Source organism: Haliotis rufescens, unplaced genomic scaffold (genome assembly GCF_023055435.1).
Source record: "Haliotis rufescens isolate VD_foot unplaced genomic scaffold, xgHalRufe1.0.p SCAF_269, whole genome shotgun sequence".
In the NCBI taxonomy this organism is placed as follows: domain Eukaryota; kingdom Metazoa; phylum Mollusca; class Gastropoda; order Lepetellida; family Haliotidae; genus Haliotis; species Haliotis rufescens.
The window spans coordinates 1-5,723 of record NW_025963967.1 but is presented as its reverse complement, the minus strand read 5'-3'; the positions used below and the strand labels follow the sequence as shown (position 1 = coordinate 5,723).

The 5,723-nt window shown below is 39.0% G+C and overlaps 1 long non-coding RNA gene across 1 annotated transcript; it reads left to right on the top strand.

The window, feature by feature from the left end:
* The first annotated feature begins 797 nt into the window (after positions 1-797).
* Positions 798-2,777, top strand: LOC125384116. Its single transcript, XR_007222940.1, has 3 exons — positions 798-834; positions 1,540-1,661; positions 2,645-2,777. It is a non-coding gene; the product is annotated as an uncharacterized LOC125384116 (long non-coding RNA).
* Positions 2,778-5,723: the final 2,946 nt, after the last annotated feature.

The window sequence follows — 5,723 nt, the reverse complement described above, 5'->3', positions numbered from 1 at the left end:
AAGTATTGTCTATCATACGGGGTCGAAAAGATACTTTTGGGGGGATATGTTCGAAGCAGCGTCTGGCAACCATGGAATTGACCTGTGAACCCATCCTTGTGTGAAACAAGAATAAACAATAAAGGCCTGTGTACTGTCATAGAAAGTTCTTTATTAAAACAGAAGTTCATTTTGTAATCAGTTGACAAAATCTAAATAATTTAACCCTCACAGCTCTTTTGGTACATCAGATATGTGTATATGGGTGTCATATAGACCTGTCAGATAGGAAAAAGTATTGAACTTGAAACAATTTCCATTTGTTTCCAAGAAGCTACATCTATTTACAATGAATACATCACAAATTTGACAAGTGCAGTTTTAGACAGTTGTGTCTACAGGTTCTACTACACTAAATCAGAACTGGTTGTGACAGTGCGGTTTTCGTAGGGAGCCTTCAGTACAGATCAAGAGACATATGCAGGCTGTGATTGGATGATATTGTGTAAGATTTTTATGTCTTTTAAATGCACATCCATCCAGTAATTAAAACTGCCCATATTTTTCAATATTTGGTGCTGACTTTTTGAACAAGATGACTTGTGCTTTATGTGAGCACAGATATTTTCAAGCAGGTGATATTTGGTGCGGAACTGGGGTTGGTGTTTCAGCTTCCTGTACTCGGAAAAGGAGCTGGGTAAACTAGCCAAAATTTGTGTTTTTATTGCAGCTTTAAGGCCAGACTGTGCACATATGTAAATGTTATGGCTGTTGAATGCCTAGTTGTTTTTTAAAAAGCTATAACGTTACTATAGAAGTCTATGGGAAAACATTTGGTTGTGTGTAACCTGTAGGGTAAGTGCATATTTCAGCATTTCCTAATTTATATGTTTTCTGTATATCTATTGCCATGGAGACCTTTTGGGATAATTGTAGAGGCAAATTTGAACGCAAAATGGGTGAAGCGAGTGGGAAATGGGGTTGTAAGGAATGGTTGGGCTGCCGTGATAAGCAGGGCTATGGTCGTTGCTTCTTTTTGTGGCCGTCAAAGGCGCGGACAGAGGAGAGAGCTCACAGAATAGCCCTCTGCATTGTGCATAAATGCCTTCCAGATGGTTTTAGCAACACTGACAACTTTGGCAACAAAGTTGAAGTGAGCCATCTCTGTCATAACGCCTCTTGTGTGAATGTTGAGCATTTGAAAGTAGAGTCCCATGAAATTAACATGGAGAGACTTCACTGTCGACAACAGGGCTTGTGCACCAAAAGTCATAAACCCTACTGTTTGGTGTAAGTTATGTATCTGATCATTATATCTTTCTGTTTGGGGCAATTTTTAAGATGGATTATCCTATTTTGGGTGTAAATTTCTCAAATATGCATTTCTTTTCAATAACATGTCTTTCGAATAATGAACTTTTCTACAATGATGGAGTTTGAATAGTTCTAACTTTTTCCTTGCACGGCGGTCCTTACTTTTCTGTGATTTCTTGTATGTTTTAGCTTTAAGTACTTTATTATGACTTTTGCTTATCTCATCATCTATTTTTCCTTTTGCAGTGACAGCACAGCCAAGCCCTAATCGAAGATTGCGAATTGACTTTACCGGACTCTGGCAGTTGACGCTATGAACAGCACTGTGAGCTCTACTTGGAAGTTACGAGCAAAGGTGGTATCGCGAGGTAATGACCGGCGCAATGCCTTGTTTGTTGCCTCACACTTTTGACTATTGAGGTTGAATTGCGTCTTTTCGATCATGTTCGGGCCGAGACGAAAATCAGTGCATTTTCTCAAATTTTGAAAGTTAGTTTCATTGTTTTCCAATTTTGAAGTTTTTATCTAAATATTTACTTTGCAATAACCAATTTTTCTTCTCCCCCTTGCAAACAAATGACTGCCTTCTACATTTTCTGTGATCACCCATGTAACAGTTTGCAATAGCATCAGAAGTACATGAAAGAGATGTCTTCAACTTTGTCAGGTTACCTGCATGACTTGAGTAAGCAGCTGAGAACTCAGCTGCACATCTGGATGCACAGTCTAAAGAAAATGTATTTGCCAAACTTTGTTTGTCTTTTTTGGTTCTAGCAGGCATCATATCCACAACAAATTTAGAATTTTTAATAAACTTTCTATGGCTGGCCGAGAGATGCCGTGTATCGAGAAAAGTTTGTGGGGAAACATCCATATCACCTGCTTCATACATTTCAGAGAGAGCTGTGTGAGCTGCACTGTCAGCATCTGTTGTCAAAATTCTACCTCAATTTGATCTTTCTTTAAGTCCCTGAAACACTCTGCAGCTAACTGTTTTTCATTACCAATTGATTCTGACATGTGCAAATCAGATGTGCAGTCTGGGTTGTTGACACAAGAAATGTTGTCAACTAAACTGTGCTTTGAACAGAGCTTTGATTTGTGTTTAAAGCCAAAATTTGATGATCACTAGTTTGGTTCTCAGTGGCCACATAGGTTACCTGAGTGGCTGGCTGAAAAGGGGTTTTCCCAACACCTGAACAAAGTGGATTGTTGTACATTGCATCAGTTGATAAACTAATGTTATTTAAATTTGTTCCCCTGTATTTATTTATTTCCCTTATTTCCACCCTCCTGGCTCTCATATCCTTTGTGTTCTGAGATTTTATATTATCACAAACTCTGTTCGCAGCTTTCTGCATCCCTGAATGGGATGGTGGAGGTCATATCGGCACTCATGCACAGGACACGGAAACTCTCACTTCCAATGGGACATTTTGAGAGGCCTATCTGAAGTCCAGTATTGGCAGTGGAAGATCGACGTCCCCTTCTCATTCCACTACCCTCTACCTCCTTGTACAGTTTATGGTACTCTGACAGGTATGTACAGTCAGTGCATTTAAGTCTCTCTATCCAGTTAAGTCCCCACTGCTGTTCATTGTCTATGTCCATGACAATGTCCCCCTTACACATAGGCGAAGTCTTGGCGTGCTGGCGGAATGCCTCATTGTACAGTTTGTCAGTCTCTCCAACATGCAACAGGTGGTAAACATCAGCAGCAGTCCTGCAGATTAAAGAAAACCCATTGACTACTTTGAAAACTTCTAAATAAGCCTTTTAAGTATGTGATAGTGTTTCGACATTTCTGAATTATCTCCCCTGGCAGATCAAATGCATATTCTATTTCTATCCCCCTCAAGCCTTAATTAGGGTGTAACAACACTGTTTTTTATATGGTATTGAACAAACCACTCATATATGTATGAGAATTTGATCCCTTGCTGTACCTAATAACTGAAAACTGTCCATTATATTAAACTTTTATTAAGTGATCTCGTTAAAGGACAAATACTTGAACTTGGTAAGTTTATCCACCCATATCATTTAGCAGTGAGCATCTTGTATTCCCTACAAGTATTTCAAAGTCTAGGCCAAAGGAATAAATAGTTTAAAGTGTTATTACCTTTCACTTTTTGTTTTCAGGGTACTCTTATCCTCCTCAGGGGTGTTTTCTTCCTTGGCCTTAATAGACGGTACGGTTCACTTGTCAGTGTTTGAACTTGCTGGACACCAGCCACCCCTACACTGCACACTTTCTTGTGGAGCTCAGTTGTCAACCTGACAGTTTTTGGCACTTTAAAGTTGCTTTGCTTTTCACTGGTGAATTTTTTGCCTGAATTCCAAGCTTTATGTCCCATTCTAAAAGATGTTATCGAATTCCTTCGATGTCTCCCCATGTTTCAAGAGTAGGTTCAAGATGTTGACACTATGAATTTTTCTTTGGATGAAAGCATCAACATTGGTTCTTGACCTCCCATAGTTAAAATACCAAATATGGACCTGTCATTTATATATTGCCTATGTAAACAAGGCAGGGGTACCAGTTCCAGCAAGCTCACTGAGTCCAGCTTCTTTTATGACTTAAGCTTATTAGTGTCACAACCAAATTCCATGTTATGTACCAGACTTTGCTATCCTCAGTTGTTATCAGCAAAGGTCAGCAAACAACTTACCATTAATAAATTAAAAATATGAAAGCCTATTTGCTTTGAATTTCCAAGTATTGTCTATCATACGGGGTCGAAAAGATACTTTTGGGGGATATGTTCGAAGCAGCGTCTCGGCAACCATGGAATTGACCTGTGAACCCATCCTTGTGTGAAACAAGAATAAACAATAAAGGCCTGTGTACTGTCATAGAAAGTTCTTATTAAAACAGAAGTTCATTTTGTAATCAGTTGACAAAATCTAAATAATTTAACCCTCACAGCTCTTTTGGTACATCAGATATGTGTATATGGGTGTCATATAGACCTGTCAGATAGGAAAAAGTAGTTGAACTTGAAACAATTTCCATTTGTTTCCAAGAAGCTACATCTATTTACAATGAATACATCACAAATTGACAAGTGCAGTTTTAGACAGTTGTGGTCTACAGGTTCTACTACACTAAATCAGAACTGGTTGTGACAGTGCGGTTTCGTAGGGAGCCTTCAGTACAGATCAAGAGACATATGCAGGCTGTGATTGGATGATATTGTGTAAGATTTTATGTCTTTTAAATGCACATCCATCCAGTAATTAAAACTGCCCATATTTTTTCAATATTTTGGTGCTGACTTTTTGAACAAGATGACTTGTGCTTTATGTGAGCACAGATATTTTCAAGCAGGTGATATTTGGTGCGGAACTGGGGTTGGTGTGTTCAGCTTCCTGTACTCGGAAAAGGGAGCTGGGTAAACTAGCCAAAATTTGTGTTTTTATTGCAGCTTTTAAGGCCAGACTGTGCACATATGTAAATGTTATGGCTGTTGAATGCCTAGTTGTTTTTTAAAAAGCTATAACGTTACTATAGAAGTCTATGGGAAAACATTTGGTTGTGTGTAACCTGTAGGGTAAGTGCATATTTCAGCATTTCCTAATTTATATGTTTTTCTGTATATCTATTGCCATGGAGACCTTTTGGGATAATTGTAGAGGCAAATTTGAACGCAAAATGGGTGAAGCGAGTGGGAAATGGGGTTTGTAAGGAATGGTTGGGCTGCCGTGATAAGCAGGGCTATGGTCGTTGCTTCTTTTTGTGGCCGTCAAAGGCGCGGACAGAGGAGAGAGCTCACAGAATAGCCTCTGCATTGTGCATAAATGCCTTCCAGATGGTTTTAGCAACACTGACAACTTTGGCAACAAAGTTGAAGTGAGCCATCTCTGTCATAACGCCTCTTGTGTGAATGTTGAGCATTTGAAAGTAGAGTCCATGAAATTAACATGGAGAGACTTCACTGTCGACAACAGGGCTTGTGCACCAAAAGTCATAAACCCTACTGTTTGGTGTAAGTTATGTATCTGATCATTATATCTTTCTGTTTGGGGCAATTTTAAGATGGATTATCCTATTTTGGGTGTAAATTTCTCAAATATGCATTTCTTTTCAATAACATGTCTTTCGAATAATGAACTTTTCTACAATGATGGAGTTTGAATAGTTCTAACTTTTTCCTTGCAACGGCGGTCCTTACTTTTCTGTGATTTCTTGTATGTTTTAGCTTTAAGTACTTTATTATGACTTTTGCTTATCTCATCATCTATTTTTCCTTTTGCAGTGACAGCACAGCCAAGCCCTAATCGAAGATTGCGAATTGACTTTACCGGACTCTGGCAGTTGACGCTATGAACAGCACACTGTGAGCTCTACCTTGGAAGTTACGAGCAAAGGTGGTATCGCGAGGTAATGACCGGCGCAATGCCTTGTTTGTTGCCTCACACTTTTGACT